The sequence below is a fragment of the Hyaena hyaena genome, unplaced genomic scaffold (genome assembly GCF_003009895.1).
Source record: "Hyaena hyaena isolate Hyena2069 unplaced genomic scaffold, ASM300989v1 scaffold_376, whole genome shotgun sequence".
NCBI lineage: Eukaryota > Metazoa > Chordata > Mammalia > Carnivora > Hyaenidae > Hyaena > Hyaena hyaena.
Window position 1 is genome coordinate 1,371,658 of NW_024081008.1, and position 22,909 is coordinate 1,394,566.

Consider the following 22,909-nt stretch of genomic DNA (forward strand, 5'->3'; position numbering starts at 1 on the left):
TATGACTCAGAAAAAAGTCCAGAAGATTAAAATAAATCAAAATAATTGTTTAGCTTTACATAAGTCATTTTCAAATAGTTTGTAGACCTTTGAATAGGTGGTAGTTCTTACAGTGACTGGATTAGGGAATAACCTACTTGATCTTAAAAATAAAAATTTAGGCGCACCTGGGTGACTCAGTCGGTTAAGCCTATAACTCTTTATTTCAGCTCAGGACGTCATCTCACAGTGCTGAGATCAAGCCCAGCATAGGGCTCTGCACTGACAGCACTGAGCCTGCTTGGGGTTCTCTCTCTCTCTCTCTCTCTCTCTCTCTCTCTGCCCTTCCCTGCTTGGGTGCACACATGCTCTCTCTCTCTCTCTCTCTCTCAAAATAAATAAACAAACAGTTTTTAATGAAAACTTAAACTAGATATGATTAAGTCAGTATTACTAGGAAATTGAACTAGCATGTTCAATACAGGCTTAAAAAAAACCCCAACAAGTCAGAATAGGGCTAAAGGAGTGCATCTAACAAGATAAAGGATCTCAAGACGTCATACTTTAAATCCATCCCTCCTTTCTGTGCTCTTGGACTGGAGAAGCTGGGGGAACAGACATTTGATACTTCCCATCAGTGAACACATGTTTATGCTATCTCAGCCCAGTGCCCCACAGAACACTGTGAGGAAAGGAGCAGCGGTTTGGAAGGGAGTAGACGTGGGAGGTGGCAATGCGAGTATAGTGATTTGGGTGAGAATAAGGTATCTGATCACATCTGGAGAGGAAAGTGGCTGTAATGGCCTGGAAAGAACAGCACAGAAGTCGGCCAGCTGACATCACACATCCTTGTAATCTGTGTCACCTTCCACGGCCCCAGGCAATGTGCTCAGTAAATGTATCTTCCTTTACTCTTCGTAGCATGAAGTGGTTAGGCTGGTGGGTGACACTAGAGGCACACAAGAGATATGCGGTAGGCCTGCAGCTGGGTCTTACTCGGATTCCCCTGAGCCATCCATCAGGATGTAGTACGGGGAAGGAGATACAATGGAGTCCTCACTTGATGCTGGACTTTTTATGAAATGACATGGTTTTTTCTATCTTGTGTAGTTTCTGCTAGTGTTCAGTATTTCATCCTTTTATACATAATATTCTCATTTACCCAATGAAGTATTTATTGTTTTCTATTTACTCGAACTGCTTTGGGTGATAAGCATAAAAGGGTAAAAGAAGATCCCTCCTCTAGGGGTGCCTGGGTGGCTCAGTTAAGTGTCCGACTTCAGCTCAGGTCATGATCTCACAGTTTGTGGGTTCGAGCCCCGCATCGGGCTCTGTGCTGACAGCTCAGAGCCTGGAGCCTGCTTCAGATTCTGTATCTCCCTCTCTCTCTGACCCTCCCCTGTGCTCTCTCTCTCTCTCTCTGTCTCAGAAATAAATAAAACATTTTAAAAAAGAAGAAGATTCCCCTTCCAGTATGGTGGAGGGGGCCGGAGAACAGCACGAAGAAGACACTTCTAGTTCCCACACCCAAGGTGGGCTCTCAAAAGACTGCAGACTATGGTTTGAGTACAGAGAAAATAATTGTCCTGAGAAGTATTTCCAGCTTGTTTTATACTTGTTTAATATGGTTTCTTGGGGGAGGGGTGTAGTTAATGATATATACTTTTCCAGTGTTGGGACAGTAAAGGTGTAATAAGTAAGATGCACAAAATGTACATAATGATAGTTTAAATATTAGTATATTAAATGTATTCTTAAGATTTCAAGTAAAAGTAAACCTCTGATGCTCACAGATTTAGACTTCTATCTGCTCTCTCTCTCCTCTCACTTATCTAATTATTTTCTTTTTCTTCTCCATCTTGCTTTCTTCTTCCTTTTTCCCTATGTTCTTTGAACTTCTACTTTCCACATCACCTCTTCACTTGGTCTCCCTCGCTCATTTGTACTATTCCCTCCTTAGTTCCCTCAATGGGTCTTTCTTTTTCTCTTTCTCTTTTCTTCCGAAGCATCAATCACCACATTTGCCATCACAAATGACCCTCTTCGTTTTCTTCTTTGTCTCCCTCTATTTTAAAAGCAGAATCAGTGTATGTGCATACACACAAATAATATTATGTATTATTTGTTATATGTAATAAATAATAGTGATTTTGTTTAACCCACAAAGAGGCTGAATCAGATATCTTAGGTTCCTATCATAAAAATATAAAACATAAATATGTTCTTGGTCTACATGCAGCCATTAGTTGATTTTTTGAAATCTCTGAATCAGCAGAGCCTGAGAGAAGAGAAATTAATTGCTCGTCTCCTGCCCTACGGAATAACGACTCATAAAAGAAACCCCAACATTGGCAATGAGTAACTTCCTTTTAATATTTTTAATCAGAGAATTTTTCCCTTAGTTAATAAATGGGCAAAGGCAATGGGAGCATTTGTGTCTCTATCATAAATGTATCCTTATTTTAATTGGTAAGTAACATAAATTATTCCCCCTGAATTGTTTTTGTTTCATTATAATTATAAATTCAGAAAGTCACCATGCTCCTCATTTGTTCATTTAGAAATGTGTAAAACTATTATAGAAACTATATATTCTTAGGCAGAGAAAGCAGATTTGTGGAAAACTGCATAAAATGCAAACATCTAACTTTTTACTGCATCTTAAATTATAGGAAAGTTTAGTTTTAAAATTTTTTTAATGTTTATTTATTTTTGAGAGAGAGACACACACAGAGCGTAGAGCAGGGGATGGGCAGAGAGTGAGGCAGACACAGAATTCAAAGCAGCTGCAAGCAATAAGCTGTCAGCAGAGAGCCCAATGCGGGGCTCAAACTCACAAACCGTGAAATCATGACCTGAGCCGAAGTTGGACACTTAACTGACTGAGCCACCCAGGTTCCCTCAAAGTATACTAAAGTTTAAATGAAAGAGAATGAGGTGCAAGAAAAATAAACTTTTTAAATTTATCAGATTTCAGAAATTGGTCAGCATAATAAAAAGGAGTATTTGATGGGGCAAAAGCATTAAAAATCATCCTTTTAGAAATCTTGGTGGTCAGGTTCTGTTAAACTACCTGTGTCATTTTTATTTGAATGCACAGATATCTCAATAAGAATACTTACCACTCTATTCAGTAATTAATTGAAAACTGAGCAGCTCATATAACTGTACAGTCCACATTTTGTATTTCTGCATATCCTGAACATGGACTAACCCATGCTCTCTAGGAGACTCAAGTCTCATAAGATAATCATTGGTAGCAGGCGTATAGCATGGTTAGGAAAGAAGGATTTGGAAAAAGTCAGACCTGGATTTGAATTCCAGTTCTTCTGACATTTAAGTGGGCAAATGTAAGTTATTTATACTTTCAAAGCTTTGGTTACTTTATCTCTAAAATAGACATGAAATGATAATGATGTTCATGAGGAAGAGCCTGTAGCTAACTCAACACATCTGCTGAGCACCTGCCATCAGGTAGGTACTGTGCTGAATACTTAACATACATGTCATTATTAAATTTTACTGGACCCTATTACTGTCCTAATTTTTCAGAGATTTAGGGAGGTAAGAGACGTTCTAAGAATGCACAGGCTAATAAACAGTAGAGTCAGCATTTAAACCCAAGTTGGGTTGACTCCAGAGGACATGCTCTTAGCCACTGAAGAAGCATGATGGGTAAGGGTGCTGGGTGCAGCCAGAAAGGACAATAACAATTCTACACGTAAACCGATGTGATGGCAAAATTACCTTATTGAGATAGTCACCAGAGGCACGAGAAAAGATAGAAGTTGTTGCTCCAGGTTGATGAAATAGCTACTTGCATGTCTATCCACTGAAATCAGGGTAGTAAAAACATCACTTCTATCTGTGATTTCAGATATTTCAGATCTTTAGGATATAACTTATGAATGCACAGACAAATGATATGTGCCTGGTGTCCACAGGGGTCTTCGTTCTCACAGCATAAAGTTCACTTTCAAGAATTAGATCCAGAAGGAAAAAACAAAAGTAAGAGGCAAATAGCCTCTTGGAGATTCTCCCTCTCTCAAGCTCCCTCCTGGGGCATCGCATGGCTGGAGCCACCAGCAAGAAGGATCTTGCCACAATGGCCCAGTCAGGAAGTATTCATTTCCCACACGAATAAAAACACCTCTTCTGCATAAAGACACCAGGACACCTCGTCTCTGGGAGCTGGTTCTTCTCCCTCCAGCAGCAGTAACAGGTCCAGTGGGAACTCTGGGAGCATAAAATAAACTCAACAGATGAAAATAGCACTATGTGAGCTCTGAAAATTTCACTCTCATTGCAACTACTATCTACAAAAGTAGGCCACGGCCTGCATGCCAAACCTAAACAAACTGCTTGTTAAAATTAAAAAAAATTTTTTTTTAATAGGATCTGGTGTCTTCTAACATAATAGGCAAGCTATCCAGGACATAAACAGAAGCCAAGCATCCTAATAAGAATGAGGAAAATCACATTTTGAATGACAAAAGGCCATCAATTGATGCCAACACTGAAATGAATCAGATATTGGAATGATCTGTCAAGAATTTTAAAGAACTCATTGTAAAATGTTTCAACAAGCAATTATAAATTCTTTTGAAGGGAATAAAAACTTAGAAAATCTTAGTAAGGCAACAGAAGATATAAAAATAACCAAATGTTGATTGTAGAGCTGAAAAATGCACCAAAAATTTTGCTGGGTGGGCTTAAAAATATGACACAGGATAGAATCAGTGAATATCTGAGAATAGTTCAAAAGAATTTACTCAATCTGAACAGAGAGAGAATGCAGACTAAAAAATAAAGCAAAAAGAGCCACACAAACCAGCAGAACACCACCCCCCCCCCACAGCATCTAACCTTTATATCATGGCAGTCACGGAAGGAAAGGAGAAAGAACAGGACTGAAAAAACATCTGGAAAAATAATGGCTGAAAATGTCTCAAATATAAATCCACAGGTTTGACAAGCTATGTGAACCTCAAATAGGATAAACACAAAGAGACCCACTGTAAGACATGTCTTAATAAACTTCTAAAAGCTAAGTTCAAAGAAAAGATCTTGAAAATATCCCTAACAGAAGGATGTTTTACTCACAGGCAACACTAATTTGCATGGAAGCTGGTTTCTTATCTGAAAACTATGGAGGCCAGAGGAAAGTAGCCTTTTTTAAATATCAAAAGATGTGTCCTTTGACTTCTCTATTTGGGGAAACTATTCTTGAAGAATGAAGGGAAAGTAAAGACATTTGCAGCCAAAGAAAAACTAAGTGTGTGTCCTACCCGTAAAGAATGGCCAAAGAAAAATTTTCAAACAGAAAGATAGTAAGAGAAAGAACTTTAGAGTATCAGGAAGGGGGAAGAAAGCCAACAGAAAAACTAGGAATATGGGTACTTACCACAGACTATCTTTCTCCTGAGTTGTCTAAATTAGATGTAATGATTGAAACAAAAATTCTAACGCCATCTGCTCTCATCCCAAGTGTGCTTGTAAGGGAGAAGCAGAGGGAGATTATGTGCAAACACACGTGCGTGCGCACACACAACAATGTGGAGGCAGAGACACAATGGAGTAATGTAGCGATAAGCCAAGAAACACCAAGGCGCACCAGTGGCCACCAGAAGCCAGCAGGAAGTGTCAAAGAACAAATTCTCCCCCAGACCCTCGGGAGAGTCCATGTCCCTACGCACGCTTCTGGCGCAGTTTTGGGATGATGGTGGGGTTCAGATCTGACAACCGAAAGAATTCTTGAAGAGGTCTTTGGTGCAAAAAGGTGATTTTATTAATGAATGGGGACAAAATCTGTACTGGGGTTGTGAAGAGTGACCGATTATACACCTTCAGGTTGGGAGGGGGTGGGGACAGTTTAAGTCTCTGAGGAATTTTGGAAGCAAGGTTTCCAGGATCTTGAGGGGCGAGCTGCTATTAGGAAAACTCCTGTTGCCGTCTGTTTACTTAAACCTTCATGTCGTGAGACCCTTCAGATGCGTATCCGCAGCCATATGCTTGGAGTACGATTGCCAACCTATACTTGGGGGTTAAAGATAAAGAAGGTTTACAAAGGAATTTTTATGTGTTTAAGGAGCCTCACAGGATCCTGGGGGGTCAGGATAAGCCACTATTCCCTTTTGCCCCTAGCAAAGTGTCACCATTGAGGCAGCTGAGCTCCTAGACGGAGGTCACTCTGCCTGTTTCAAGGACTTGTCAACGGGCCGTAGGCGATAAGGTAATTTTTCATTTGCCTTAAGTTCCCACGTCACCATGGCAAGCACTTAAATCTCCTTATATCCTGATGTGGGTGATATTAAGGATCCAGGAAACAGAGTCTATAGGTTTCTGGAGATTAGACTATGGATAAGATTGCCTTTTTCTTGCAGTTTACTAAGTTATCCATAAACTGAAGGAGACTCCTGTCCCTCAGGACTGTGATCTCTATCAGTCAACCATTTGTTTTCTTTCCTTTCCTTTGTTTTTGGGCAGCTAGGAGTGTCTGAGGAATATCACACAAATACCACCTGAGGCTGGGGGGCGCTATTAGCCTGTAGTTTGCCCTCAGCTTGCCTTAGGCTCCCTAATCACTTTGATTTCAAATTCTGACCTTCGGGACTATGTAAGAATAAGTTTCTTCTGCTTTACATCACCACGTTTGTAGTGATTTGTTACAATGGCCATAGGAAACTAATACAGATTGAAACAGCAACATTAGCAAATAGGACCTTACTGACATATATAGGATGACCTACCCAACAGCAGCCTGGTGCATAATCTTTTCAAGAGCTCATGGAACATACACTAAGCCAGACTATATATCCTGAGCCACATTAAAAAAAAAAAATACAATATAACAAATGTTTTGACTTGGAATTACATACAATATGTCCTGAATGGAATAAAACTAGAAATCAATCACCATAAGACATTTCATAACAGCCCAAACTGGACAGAGTCCAGATGTATTTCAATGGATGAATCATAAAACCTAAAGAGCAATACTATCTAGTTACATAAAGAATATTCTACTGACATAAGCAAAATTTTGGATTAACCTGTAGGGAATTTTGCAAAGTGAAAAATGCTCATTTAATAAAAAAGAGCTTTTGCTTCCCTGGTTTGCTTGTTTATTTTTATCATTCACTTGTTTGTGTTTTGATTCTTAGACTATAATTATCCAAAGAAATAACGTGTTTTGAAATAAAACCAGTTTTCTCCCAGAGGGCTATAGGTTTTTCAAAACTTTAACCTACTCTTTGTATTAATAATTGCTACAATTTTCAAAAACTATTGAATTTGTTTTGATTTTCTCTGACAAGAATCCTTCATTAAATATTCTTGTTTAAAGAGGCAATATGAAACTTTTTAAGTGGAGTACATTAATAAACTTTAAACGAAGTTAAAATCATGCTTATTTATTCATCTGGTTTACAAATATTTACTTAATATCTACGACCTATCAGTACTATGTTACACACTTTAAATATGCATGAATTTAAGCAGAACCTCCTTGCATTCTTAATGAATTAAACAGTAAATTCAATAGTAAAGTGGATGTGTCCGGGGGCATATTAACATCTAAGGCTAATTATGATACTTATTCTGTAGGCTGAAATGTTGCCTTTGTTGAAATGAGATACAAAAAAATTCATACTGTTTATTGATGAAATCAGCAACCCTCCCACCCATCAAAAAACCTTCAGACATTTCATCTTAGAAGAGAATGCTTAGCAAAGAAATGCTTGCTTCCCTCCCTCCCCCGCTGTGTATCTGTATTTATTCCATTGCTATTCTTCAAATCTCAAAATTTCATGCCAAAAATGGATTTAGATTCTGTCTTGATAGATAAGCCTATACACCACATAATAAAGTCATTTAACATTCCACAATTAGATGCCATTTTTCTTTTTAAATCACAGCTGGATTCATATAATATTTAAAGGAGATAGGTTTATGCTTCACAGTTGAAAGAACTGTATCAGTAAACGTTTTGGTATTCTGTTGTGCAAATTATCCAGATGTGAAAAGCTTATGTTTTGCTTTTAGATTCTTTATTAATTTTTACTGAACAATTTCACACAATGTGGGGGAATATTAAATTGATGTGCGGTGTTTAATACTTTGCAAACGATCATATTTTTCATCACATTCGCACCAGCAGCAATTCACACACATTTAAGGAACAGCACTGAAAGTCTGCCTTGCTCCACCACCCACTGTCAGCCTGCACCTCTGGGGCACCTCTGGCCCCACATTGCCACTCACACGTCCCATGGGAGATTTTGGTTACATTTCTACATAATGAGTTCAGAAAGCTATAGTAAATTTTTGGAACCACCACTAAAATATTCTGCAAAGAAAGGAAATTTCTTCAAGGAAATATTATAAGAAATAATCCTGCACAAAGCACTAACTCATTGTCATACAAGGATGAGGGCAGAAGCTTCCTCATAGTAACAGAGTACAAAATAAGACTTTGGATTATAACAAATGTTGGCCATTTTGACCCAGCCAATTTATCATGAGAATATTCTGATAAGGCCTCAAAACAAAACAAAAACCCTAACTGCCAATTATCCAATTCTATGTTATTTATGTGTGTTGTGTGTGTGAGCATGTGTGCATTTGTTAAAATATATGTTCTCTCATACCTCTTTATTTCTGTGAGTCAGGAGTTGAATGGGATTAACAGTGGCTATTTATTTTTAGTAACAGAAACAGCAGTTTTCACTTTGACTCAATTGCATAAAACATTTAAAAGAAGTAAGTAGGGTTTGTGCTCAGACTCAGGTTGGCAAAACCTAATGTTATGTACTCCAAATCCCAGCCATTGGAAAAGCAGAATTAAGGACACTCGCCCGCAGAAGGAATTTTCTAATGGGATTAGAAGCCACTGCTCAGTCTAGGGCATATATCATGCCTAAATAAATATGGACAGTGGAGAATTCAGCTTTTATATCGAAGATTCAAACTTTTATACTGAGGATTGTTATCCAAGATATCTTTCCATAATGATGAAAATAGCATAATCAAAGAAGTAAATTTTAAGTTTTACTTGATTTTCACTAATTTCAACTAAGATGCATAGAATCACACATGGCTACCTGCTAAGATATTGGACATCATGGTGCTGATAATAAAATTTAAGCCTCCAATCTTCAGTCCATTATTTGGTCTAGATAACATTTTTCACCTGTTTGTAGGTAAGAAATGAATTAGTATTGGATTCACAGAGATGTTTTTGCTTTTAACAAAGTCACATAGAAGGTTTAAGAAAGTATCATGTGTAGGAACTTTACTCAGAACTAAAGACAGAATTGAGTTTAAGACAGTCATGACCTCTGCCTTCCAGGAGCTTAGATTCTAACAGAGGAGATATATCCTAAAAACAAAAAAAGGGAAAAGAATGGACAGGTTATGGAGGGCTGAGGGCTCCTCTTGCTGCAGAAGAAACATACTGCTGAGGCAGTGGTGATCCCTTAAGAGGTAGGAGAGGTTTCTAAGGACGCTCTCTCATACACACACCAGAAAATGGAACAACCAAACAAAACAAAGGAAACTAATAAGCAAACAACAAGTGAAATGCTGAGCTGGATCCCTGACGGGGGCAGAGAAAAGCTAGGCTGCCCTGACCAATGTTCATTCCATACACAGTGTGGAGGGGTGGATGAAAGGAGTGATAGCTTTCAAACTATAAATGACAGGAGTTTAGAGCCTAGTTGCACCACTTGCTGGCTGAGTAACCACAGACAGATCACATGACCCCCCAGGGCCAAAGCAACCTCATCTGTAAGAATACAATAATAACGATTTTAATGCAATAGCATTAGGAGGAAGTTTAAATGAGGTAATATACTTAAAAAGCCTAGCCTAGTGCCCACATATGCATGCACTCAGTAATTATTAATATATTATTGTTACTCTTATTAAGCATCATGACAATGATAAGGATGATTTGGCTGGTGCTGCAGACACTTTACAAAGAAGAAGTGATAATGCAACTTTGTGAAGGAATTGTGATGATAATACATAATGTGATGAATAGTCACGGGATAGGAGTTAAATAATACATCCCTTTGGGGCACCTGGGCAGGTCAGTCAGTTAAGCATCCAACTCTTGACTTCGACTAAAGTCATATCACGGTTCATGAGTCTGTGCTCTCAAAGAAGAACCTGCTTGGGATTCCTGCCCCCCCCCCCCCCACTCATGCTTGTGCTCCTCTCCCTCTCTCAAAAATAAGTAAATAAGGGGCGCCTGGGTGGCTTAGTCGGTTAAGCATCTGACTTTCGCTTGGGTCATGATCTCGCGGTTCGTGGGTTCGAGCCCCGCATCGGGCTCTGTGCTGACTACCAGCTCAGAGCCTGGAGCCTATTTCAGTCTGTGACTCCCTCTCCCTCTGACCTTCCCCTGCTCACGCTGTCTCTCTCTCTCTCTCCTAGAAATAAATAAAACATTAAAAAAAATAAGTAAATAAAACTTTAAAAAATGCATCTCTTTATTCACTGTAGCATTTTCAGTGACAGTAAAAAAGAAAAGGGCAATAACAAATGTCTGTAATAGATTTCGACTTAAGTGAGTTATGTCCCATCAATTAAAAAGAAAGTTTCACAAATCATACAAAATGCTACCATAATCAAAATATCACAATGAAGGTTGACTTTACATTGACAAAATTTCTCAGACAAACATAATCAGTATTTGTCTCTGTAAAGATCCCCAGGAATGTGAACAATTTTTAAGAACTCCTTGTCAAAATCATAACATGCATCAGAAGAAACATAACCTTGGAGACCGTGAAAAGCACAGGGGTTGATGGCATATGGCAAGGAAAGTGTTCCAAGGGGAGTGAAGGCAAGTTCAAAGGCCCAGAGAGAAAAGAGAGCATAGCATGTTGAGGGCACTCATGAAGGTCCAAACTGATCACAGCAGAGAGCAAAAGGGAATGGATCAGAGGGTCTAGCCAGGTCAAGGCTACACAACCGAGTCATGAACACCAGAAGGTATACCTAGGCCATGTGATTCTCCAGTCCTCTCTCTACTCTCTCTTCTGCAACCACAGAGGACACATGTCCAAGATGGTGGAATAAGAAGGAGCCTGGGTTCGGAAGTCTCTCTTGCAACCCAGCTATTCAGACCTGCTCCCAGACCTACCATGGGGGCAAGAAATCAATCTTCACTGTGTCAAGGGAGTAAGATTTGAAGACTGTTTGTCACAGCAACTAGCATTATCTACCTTGGATAGTGAACAGGTCTTGGAAAAAGATCACTTTCCCCTGTCTCCATGATACATTTGAGAAGTGGTCTAGAATTATGCCACCTCCATGCTAAGACCTTGAAGAAAAGACTCCATCATGGTCTTTCCCATCTATGCCGATTATATGAACTATCATTAGTTAATATCACTCTCACTTTAAGGTTCTATGCCATCAGTGAATTATTAGAAGAGTCCTGAGACTATTCATACTAATACCTAGTTCGATCTGTAATTCTGAATCTAAAGCTTTGTGTAAAGGACTAATGTATGATTAGTTTTATGCTTACCCAACATGAATCATAACTTGCTATCAATCATCTCTTTGAAACTAGATTACATGTGTATCTTTCCTTTCAGTGAGATGATATCAAAGCTTTTCAAGTATACTGTAAATACTTTACATGATTAGATCTGAAAAGTGTATAAATTAATACATTGTTTGAGAGATATTGAAGGGATGTTTCCTCTAAATATAAAACTCTCCAGGGAAACAATGGATTGGAGACTTTATTTCATTTTACTATTTTTAAATTTAAACTTATCCTCTGGTTTAATTTGACAGTTATCTAGTTAGTGTAAGAACAAGTCTAAGAATTAAGACTGAAAAAAGCTAAATGATGTGCCCAAAGTCCATGGCTGAGGAACACCCAGGTGGGAGTAGAACATGGGGTCCTCATCTCGGTCACGCCCTTTCCCTGCATCTTCTACTATCACCAAAAAGAGGACTTTACAAAACTACATGTTCACACGTATTGTAGGAAACCCTCGGGAAAATCCACTCTGCGAGGTCCAAGAATCTCGGCACTGTCCTGTAATGTTGGTTTAAATGTTTTCTTTCTCTTGGGAAGTAGTTGGTATGACCAAAATATGAGTCCACATCTTTTAAATGGCAATAATGGGGACACCTGGGTGGCTCAATCAGGTAAGCATTCGACTTAGGCTCATGTCATGATCTCATGGTTCGTGGAGCCCTGTGTCAGGCTCTGTGCTGACAGCTCAGATTCTGTGTCTCCCTCTCTCTCTCTCTGCCCCATGCCTCTTTCTCTCTTTCTCCCTCTCTCTCTCTCTCAAAAATAAACTTTAAAAAGTAAAAAATAAAATAAAATAAAATGGAAATAATGGATGAACCTCTATAGCAGGAATGCTATTGGGATACATATTGGTTAATATTTACAAAATACATAGAATAGTCCCTGGTACATAATAGACATTAGATGTTCATTAAATAAAAACTACCTGGTTCATAACAGGCCATCAGCAGTTTTAGAACTTTTTCCTTTTTAGCTCCTATTGTCCTACACACTGTTTTTAATTACAATGAATTATTGATTGCATTGGCTTGTTAGGGCTACTGCAACAAAGTACCACGAATTTGAGTGGCTTGATCAACAGAAATTGAGTATCTCAGAGGTCTGGAAGCTAAAAGTCCGATATGAAGGGTCTTCTACTCTAAATGCATTCTCCGAGCTTCTGGTGGTGCCTTGGCTCATAGGAGCATGACCCTAATCTTCACACAGTGCTCTCCTTCCTTGTGTGTATGCTATCTGTTTATCCAAACCTTCCCCTTTTTATAAGGACATCAGTCATACTAGGTTAGGACCATCCTAATGATCTCATTTTAACTTAATTAGCTGTTGTAAAGACTATCTCCAAATATGGTCACATTCTGAGGTACCAGGGGCTAGGTCTCTAACACGTCTTTTTCAGAGGATGCAATTCAACCCGTAACACCAACTCCCTAACCAGTCTGTTCCCCTGATCATGGGGGTGTTCCAGCTGTGACATATCAGACCAGATTCTAAGGATCATTAGTAAAGTGCTCAGAACCAGTAAATCTATCTACCCATCTGTTACTTTACCACCACCATACTTTATTCTTCTTGGGATGTTTATTGTTCTCCCTAGCACTTACCATCCTACCATAATATTTTACTACCCTTCCTTGTTTATGTCTGTCTTTATAATAGAATGCAACATCTGTAAGTATAGAGATTTCTAATTGTTCCTTGCAAGGTTTTCTACCATATGGAACAGTACATGTTATATAGTGGACACTCTACAAATATTTTAAAAAACTAAACAAATTTATATGTAAGTAATCATGCATAAATGGATCAAGATTTTATTAACTAATGCAAGAATGGAAAAAGGACACCTTTGGTCTTACTTCACAGGTCTCTGATTTCTTAATGGATCAATTCCCTCTTTTCCCTTCCTTTGAACATTGTAAAGCATATTAGAGTAAAGAAAATAGATATTTTATTTTATTCTAAAGAGAGAGAAAGCACACAAGCAGGGGAAAGGGGCAGAGAGAGACAGAGAGAGACAGAGGGAATCTTAAGCAGAGTCCATGCTCAGCACAGAACTCAACATGGGGCTTGATCCCATAACCTCAAGATCATGACCTGAGCCAAAATCAAGAGTTGGATGCCCAAATGACTGAGCCACACAGGTGTCCCAGAAAACAGACATTTTAAGAAGAGCTAAATACCAGTAGTCTCCTAGTGTCTTGGTTACTTCTTCTATTCAACAGGAACACACTTCAAATATTTTACTAATATAATATTTTGGGTTATTCCAAAAAGCATGCACAAGCAAGAACTGGTATAGATAGCAACACTGGACAAATCAGATGCCAAATTAGTGTCTATTCTAAAATATTCCTGCTTGTCTTTTTTATACTGATTAAACTATTTTGCTAGTTCCCATATTGCTTCTGTGCTGCAATAATGTATCATCATTCGGCTTCCAGCGGTAGGCCAATTTGGAGACTCTAGAAGAGAATCTTGAGAAGAAATAAAAGGAGATCCTGTACATGACATAGTTTCTATTGCATTGCTGAGCTTTACATAGGTGAAGAAAAGCTCCAAGGGGCTTATATGCAAAAATAAAATCCATCATCTTCAGGTAAATTCTTAACTGTGAGCCACATTTGCAAACCTAAAGATACAGTAGCCTGAAGGTAAATGCCAACATAAGCACCAAGTTCTGCAGTCTTAGCTTCCCATCAGCAGCAGGGGTGCAGAACTAAACCTGAGATGTCGGGATTCTACCGGAGACCCTCAAAGGGGTTCAAGCAGTCCCAGGTCAGCAATGCCCCTACAGTCCGCACGGGAACACATGAACCTTCTCTCACGGGGAACACACGCTGAATTTAGGCTCCCAGATTTTCCTCAGAATAAAATAATGTCAAACAGAAGACAACAGGCAACAATCTCAAGACGTACAGGGAAACCAACCACCAGAAATGAGACTCGGAAGGAACAAAACATAGGTTTAGACTACCAAGGACATCAGGTACTGAGGTCTCATACCGAGTGTTACAAACGAGGCACGGAATGTTTACAGAAATAAAGGATAGCATCACAAACATGCAAACAGTGAGAAGTGACCAAAGCTGACTAGGAAGGTTTAAAAGCGGGGAGGGGAATACAAATAGAAACTTACAAATGAAAAATGTAAGGGTTGAAATTCAAATAAAATGAAAGGGCAGATGGGTTAAAGAGAGTATTAGATGCCACCACCACCACCAAAAAAATTGATGAACTACAATCAGAATACAGATCTGAAAACACTGTGAAATGTCACACAAAGAGATAAAAATGTGGGAAATATGGAAGACAAATCAAGTGATATGTATGAAAAAATAATGAAAAAATGTAGCCTAACTCTAACCAGAGTACCTGAGGGAAAGAACAGGGTAAATGAAGGAAAGGTTAATATTTGAAGCTTAGAGCTTGTGAATTTTCCTGAATGAATGGAATATACCAATCCACACCACCAAGCACAGTATCCACCGAGAAATATAAATGTGAGGAAATCCAGAACTAGATACTTGTAATGAGCCTGCAGGAAAGTCAGCTTTGACAAAAGATCCTAAAAGTAGAAAGAGAGAAAAGATCACCTGCAAATGACAGACTTACAGCAGGCAGCACAATAGGAGCCAGAGTCAATAAAGTAATATAGTAAATGGGCGAAGAAATAATACCTGTCATCCTGCAATGGTGCACTCAGAGAAACCTACCTTTTAAAAATGCTAAAGAGATAAACACAAACCAACACAGTTTAAGAACAATAAACTAGCACACACACAAAATGTTATTACTGGAAAAAGAAAAAAAAAGGAAAACAAACCCAGAAGGATGGTCTATGATGGAAAAACAGATGGTGAACAAAAAGGAGGTAAATCTAAAACAATATCCTGTCTATGAAACAGGACCTGAAATATTTATAGAAATTAGAGTATGCTACTTTTTTTACAAGCATCCCAGATTATTATTTTTTACTGCATTAGCTTAAGAAACAATGATGTAATTGAAAAAGTTTTACAAAGCATACTTTGTAAAAAAAGGTAAGAAAAAAAGGTAAATTAGTATGAATGAGAAAAACAGAGTGAAAAGTCAGTGCATGTAAATGTAGCCACCGCCACACTGTAATTCTTTCTTTGTTGTGAAATAAATAGTACATAAATAAATAATCCCCAGAGCGTGATCAGTTTCTAAGAAATGTACATCTGTTATTTCTGTTGAATAGGAAGTTTCGGGTCATTTTCCTGTTACAGAACACGCAATCTAGACACCATTCCAAGCCTCCTCAAGATCCAATCTGACTCCACACTTTGCTTCCTTACACTGTGTTCCTGCCAAAACCAAGCCACTCTGCTCTAAACACATATTCTATGCTAATGCTTTATTCCCAGACAGAAATGTGCTTTTCTTCAATCCCTCCAAGGGTACTGAAGTCTTATCCTTCCTGAGAGATGCTTTCCAAATGTCACTTCTATTAGGAAATCGTTTCTGACCTCCAACTCTGCCTTCTCAGGTATAAATAGCCTTCCCTACCTCAGAAGCAGCATGGCTTTGCTCAAGCCTCTCTTCCGGGACTTAACACATTCACTCTTACAATTTCTCTTCACATCTCACGACTAGACTCAAAGCTCATTGAAAATAAGATCTGTTTAAGAATAAACTTTGAGGGGCGCCTGGGTGGCTTAGTCGGTTAAGCGTCCGACTTTCGCTTAGGTCATGATCTCGCGGTTCGTGGGTTCGAGCCCCGCGTCGGGCTCTGTGCTGACTGCCAGCCAGCTCAGAGCCTGGAGCCTGTTTCAGAGTCTGCGTCTCCCTCTCTCTCTCTGACCCTCCCCTGCTCACGCTGTCTCTCTCTCCTAGCAATAAATAAATTAAAAGAAAAATAAAAAAAAGAATAAACTTTGAAAATAGAGACTGGCATGGGAATTTACAAACAGTAGGGCTTCAATATTTGTGGAATTAATGAAATGAAACGGAAATGGTAAACATCTCTGAAATAAGTAAGCTTTCAGGAACAAAATGAGAGGGATCAATCCGCTGTGAACTGTATCCATGTACACTTATAATGATATATTCACATTTATATTTAATAACCAATTGATTATTGGTTATTAATAGACCAATAATTATTAATTAAATATAAATCTGACTATATAACCAAATAATTATTCGTTATTAAATGGATCAATGAGATTCCATCTTTATAAGCCAACACAGACCATGAACAAATGGTGTAAACTATCATAAACCATGTATTAGAGAAATCCTACATTTGGCAAGATGAAAACCGATTATGTAAAAATTATCCTGTCCTCTTCATGATGTGAAAAACATCTTGGTTAAAATAATTCGAACTGAGCCAGTGAATCCATCGCGCTTGGAAACTAGGCCGCTATAAGCCGGTCAAGAAGCCGTTCCTTCTGCGGAGGAACTGAAGCCGTCACACGCTGACGGTGGGGATGTGACGGTGCAACCGTGGAGAACGTCGGGGCGGGCTCCGGACGCTTACGCAGGGGCACGCGGGACCCGCAGCCCCTCCCCCAGGCCTATGCCCCGGGGAACTGGACACCGACGTCTACACCAAACCCGGTACACGAACGTCCGCAGCCGCCTCCGTGGTGGCGGCCAGTCGTGGAGGCCCCCGAGGCCCGCCACCTGCACGGTGCACAGGAGAGGCACCTTAGCGCTGAGAACTAGGTCAGGGTTTCCAGAGGCTGGGGCGGGCCCGGGGGCTGACTGTGGAGACTGTGGGGGACCTTTCTGGGGGGTGGGAATGTTCCAAAACTAGATTCTGCTAGTTGATCATAACTTTGCAAATCAAGTTAAAATCACTGAATAGAGAAGGAGACGGAGAAGGAGACGAGGAGGAGCAGGAGCGGGAGGAGAAGCAGAAGCAAGAAGACGAGGCGGAGCGGGAGGGGGAGGTGGGGGAGGGGGAGGGCGAGGAGAGGGAGGGCGAGGAGGAGGGGGAGGGGGAGGCGGAGGACGAGGAGGACGAGGAGGAGGACGAGGGGGAGGGGGAGGGGAAGGCGGGAGGAGGGGGAGGGGGGAGGAGATTTAGGAAGATTGAGGAGGAGGACAAGGAGGACGAGGAGGAGGAGGAGGGGGAGAAGGAGGGGGAGGCGGCGGAGTGGGAGGCTGCGGAGGGGGAGGCGGCGGAGGGGAGGCGCGGGGACACGGGGAGCCCCCCTCACGCGCACCCCGCGTCGGCCCCTGCGGGGCAGGACGCCGCGCGGCGCACCGGTGCGGGGAGGAGGAGCGCGCCGCCCGCCGCCCGCGCGTCCCGGGTGAGCGCCCGTCCCCGGCAGGCGGCCACGCCGGGGACACGGCGGCGCGTGTGGCGGGGGTTGTCACAGACACGGACGGGAGAAAACCGCGTCTGCACAGACGGTTCCGCGCCGGAGAGGCCGTGTGTGCCACCTTCACAGGCCGGCGTTCAGAGACGTCCACACCGGCCACAGTGACCGTCTCCGCAGGCGCAATGACTGCCTGTGACGGAAGCGTCAACTGCCGGAGGCGGCCCGCGAGGGAGCCAGAGTGCCCTTCCGGAGCAAGAGTCAGGGGTGTCCAGCAATGACCATCACACACACACACACACACACACACAGAGGCATGAAGTTTACTTGCTAATTTATCAATGATTCTATGATACTTTTTAATTCCACTTTTAGCAATAACCAATTAAACACGCTTCTATCCCCATAAGATTATTAATAAGGAGCCGTGTCACAATTTTCCTTTGAAAATAACTTATTAGGTTGATGTATAGCAAAATATGACAGAAAGTTCAGAAAAATTCAGTTATTTTCCTACATTGAAGGAAAAAAATTAAAATTTGGGGAGAGTTTTGAAAAACATGTCTTTTTGTCCTCATTTTTCAGAGAAACTTCAGTAGACAATAAATTCAAGCTTTAGCTGAAGTGGCAGTACTAAGTCCACTATTTTACATCCATAATTTCCCCATTTGATCAAGTCATGATATTTTAATAGCTTCCCATGGCTTTCGGTACCACGCTTCCTTAGCTTTCTGATCCACATGTAAGATTCTCGTCAGCTTGTTAAACATGCTATAATCCCTTTTCTCTCCAAGCCTTCTGAACACATGATCTGCTCTGGCTGGAGCGCCCCACACTGCCTTCCCTCCAGCACCCACACACTTCCATACCCTCACCTCCTCTGCTCCCCTCACCTGCCCTTCATGCTCACTACCTTCCATTACCCGGCTGACTTCCTATCTCTGTTTCAGATCTCAAATGCCTCAGGGTGCCTTATTTTGGATTTCTAATTTAAATTAGGTATATCTGTTATTAAATCCCAAAGAACGCTATGTGACTCTTTTCATCAAACTATAACTATCATTTACCTTCCCAAAGAGATTATAAATGCTATATGGATACAGACCATATTATTTTCAACTCATTACTTTAGTTACAAAGATATTGTTTGGTATTCACAGGTGCTTGGTAAATATTGGCTGAATAAATATAACTGAATATATCATTCCGTTCCATATATATATTCTAGATGTATTTTATCTTTTTGCCTTTAACGTATCATAGCCTTAAGACGGGGACCATGTTTTGTACTTGAGTATCTTTAATAGTACCTAACAGGGGCGCCTGGGTGGCTTCGTCGGTTAAGCGTCCGACTTTCGCTGAGGTCATGATCTCGCGGTTCGTGGGTTCGAGCCCCGCGTCGGGCTCTGTGCTGACTGCCAGCCAGCTCAGAGCCTGGAGCCTGTTTCAGAGTCTGTGTCTCCCTCTCTCTCTGACCCTCCCCTGCTCGCGCTGTCTCTCTCTCTCTCCTAGAAATAAATAAGACATTAAAAAACAACCAGTACCTAACAAATAGAATATATTAAATAAATACAATTTAACATCATTCTATTTTTTTGACTTTTCACAGCAGAATGAAGTATAAAAATACTTCTTTAAAGCATACATTCTGCATCTACTCATTTTCTTTAAAACTCTTTCTGGATATTTAACATATCTTCACATTATACATGTGGTACAATGTATAATAGACATTAATTCATATACCATCGATATAGAGATACATACGCAAACAAAACGAACCTTCCCATTTAAAGTCTACTTTATGACCTATTGTGTTCTTGCCAAATCCAACCATGTTAGTTACTGCATTAGATATTCTAAATGTGCTCCCCGGAATCGCTTTCTAACCTTCTGCACCCTCGTCGGTGCCCTAGGAGGATGAATTCTGTCGACTTCATCAACTGGATCTGCAGTTACACTCTGGTTTCTGGTTGGGTTTGTCCACTAGCAGGTGAGTAATAAAGCAGAAAAAGTATGGACTGTTTATCCTTCCGGTTTGCTCCACGCTCTTCTGTGGTTTGGCAGTGGTTGTATCCTTCACCTAAGGCAAGAGCTCATGTAGAGGGCCCTTCCTACAGTTGAAGCTCTTCCAAGGAGCTTTTCCTTTCCTTTCTCCATCAAGGTTAGGATTGTCCATGGCTCCCACCACTACAAGTCCCTGGGTGTTTCACCATCTCTTCCTGGTTCTCTTAACCCTGCCCACAACTCTTAAAAAGGCTTATCGATTATCTTGGTTGAGTGTGTCATTAAGTTCCTGCTAGGTCCTTGACGGATAGATTAACATACATAAAGACTATTACACAGACCCTCCTTGAAATGATGTTATGGAACAGACAGAGCACTGGACTCTCTGTGAAATTAAATACTACTTTGCATTCTTGATTCCAAGACTCTAAAACTGGCATTGCTTCCATTACTTCTTGTTCTTCCTGCCCACTGGGCTCCCAAGTGAGAAATGGTCAGTGTGGTATATCAAAGGGCAAAATCCCTGTGGTAACATTAACTAGTACAGAGTTAGTTTTCACAACGCAGAGTACTAACCACTATACGATCACGGCGAGCTACTGGGGACTTAGTAGTTAGTTTTCAAATGGAGCTTCAGGGATCTCTAGAGTGGACTTCTAGAACTTTACTGTGAAACATATTACTGGGCTACCTATTAGAATGTAGACTGATTTGGTTAAGTCCAGCTGGGACTAGAGATTTCCCAGTAGTAACTAGCTTCTAAGATTCTGCATCTCCAACCAGGTGCTGATGCTTTTAGACCACACCCTCAAGTGTCAATCCACCCCCCACCCCCCAACGTGTCTGTGGTCATGCCTCCAGAAGGATGGGGGGAGATCTCCCCTACATCTTTACTTTCAACTGTTTTACATTTTATGATTCCAAATAAGATTTCATTCCAAGGGGAAAATGACTCTACTTCTTTAAATGTTTATGAACTACTAAAATACTAGCCTAATGCTCACTTTGCAAGTGAAATCAAGAGATAAGATGATTTACCCAAAGTCATAGCGAGATGGTGACTGAGACACAATGAGAATTTAGCCATTTATTCTTTCTACTTTATTGACTCTGATTTCTTTCTTCTCTTTTTCTTATTTCTATTTTTGAATGTCACATTACTTTGGAAATTGTGAGAAAAATCTATTTCTACATGGGCTGTTGAGTCTCCGCATGACAGGACCCATCTGCAGGCACTGAGAACTTTCCAGGGAATGGGGTGTAACACTGAGTCACCATCTTGTAAGTCTTTTGGAGGTCCACTCAAAGTAACTCTCTTTTATGAAGAGAATTATTCCAGGTAATGTTTTCAAATGCAAAGAGAACACAGTGCTTATGTTTTAAATTTGGCATTATTTTTCCTCTGTATTCTGGAATTTGTGGACATAGATATTTTTAGCTTTAGGATCCCGTACTGTCTACTATTCTGCTTATCTGATTCTCTAAAATTTGTACTTTTCTGAAAATATAATAGAGGAACAGAAAATATTTCCAAAGGGTTTCTTTTCAGCTTTTCACATAATAGGTATTTTCACATTAGGAATATATACAAAACCCAAGCAACATTTATCACTAGAAAAATTCAATAGTTTGTATTATTAATATTTACTCATTTTCATCTTCCATTTCGCCATTCTCAGCAAAATACCACAAGTGAAGCTTAACGCTGAGCTGAAGGCTTGACACGGTTGGTTTTAGGCTTTTCATCTGCTATCTGTGACTCACTGCTCTTGATTAATATCCCTTCAAAATATTTACACTCTGTTTCTTGTGCCTAATAACCAGTATTTACAAGCTTGAGACCCACTTTACAAACCCGTGGTTAAAGCACAAACATGAAAACCAAGCTTGGCCTATTTTGTTCTTTTACAATATCACTGCTATGTCAGAACTTATTTTCAATAAGGCATGTTTTCCTTAATATCTTGCCACCCAGCAAAGGGTGTAACGTCCTGCTGTGAATGGGCTTACCAGGACTGACGTGACAGGGCTTGCTGTGTGACAAATGACAAGCGGCAGGATATCATCAAGAACAGAGCCTTATTCTTCTCTGAATAACACAGTCACAGACTTACTTATGCCTCAGTCTTCAAATGAATGAATTTTATTACATCATCTTTCAAGCTACCTTCCTGGGGAACGTGCCAAGGAAAAGAGTTTCATAGAGGACAAAGAACAGCCAATCTCTGTCATCAGGTCAGCCTCTGTTCATGCTCTAATCTTCATGTGGAATGACCTCCCTCAATCTCCACATGTCTAAATCCCACCCATATTTCAAGCTGGAGTTTTTTCTTCTTCCCCAAAAGGTTCTCAACCCTGGCTGCACGTTAACATCACCTGGGGAGACATTAAAGTATCACTGTCCAGGGTCCACACCAGAGCAAGTAAATGAGAAAGGAGCTTGCTTGTGTTTCATGGAAGCAGTGTTCTCTTCTTACTCAAAAGAGACAAAACAAAACGAAAAACAAAATAAACAAAAAAATATGTGAGGCCAATATTTTCTCAAATACTCTTCACTTTCCTGCAACAAATCAATTTCTGAGTCCTTAGGGTATTGGCCCACCTTATTGTTTGGAATGGCTTTAATATTTGGAACTGGGTATTTCTTTACTTTTTACTTGAAGGGAGATAAACATGTTAATGTAGGTACATTTTATCTGTGTTCCTGGTGTTTGTCAGACATCTATCAACACTTTTATCTTTTCTGTTAAAGGGATTTCATTCTAATCCACTAGACAGAAAAAAGCAGCTCAACATATTTGGGATGGAAAGAGACAGTTCTTTATGAGGTCATAGTTATGCTTAAAAGACTAGGAGGCAGAATTAGAAAATAGCTACTGTGCCACTGCCAATGTAATTATAGATTCATGCAAGTATCATAAATGAATATTAAATCCACTGAGTGTGGGGCGCCTGGGTGGCTCAGTCAGTTAAGCGTCAAACTTTGGCTCAGGTCATGATCTCACGGTTCGTGGGTTCGAGCCCCGCATTGGGCTCTGTGCTGACAGCCAGATCAGAGCCCGGAGCC

The 22,909-nt window shown here is 40.3% G+C and overlaps 1 protein-coding gene across 1 annotated transcript in view; it reads right to left on the reverse strand.

The window, feature by feature from the left end:
• GUCY1A2 (guanylate cyclase 1 soluble subunit alpha 2) overlaps nucleotides 1-22,909 on the reverse strand; it is a 296,831-nt gene that overhangs the window by 120,975 nt on the left and 152,947 nt on the right. The gene's annotated exons all lie outside the window — the stretch shown is intronic.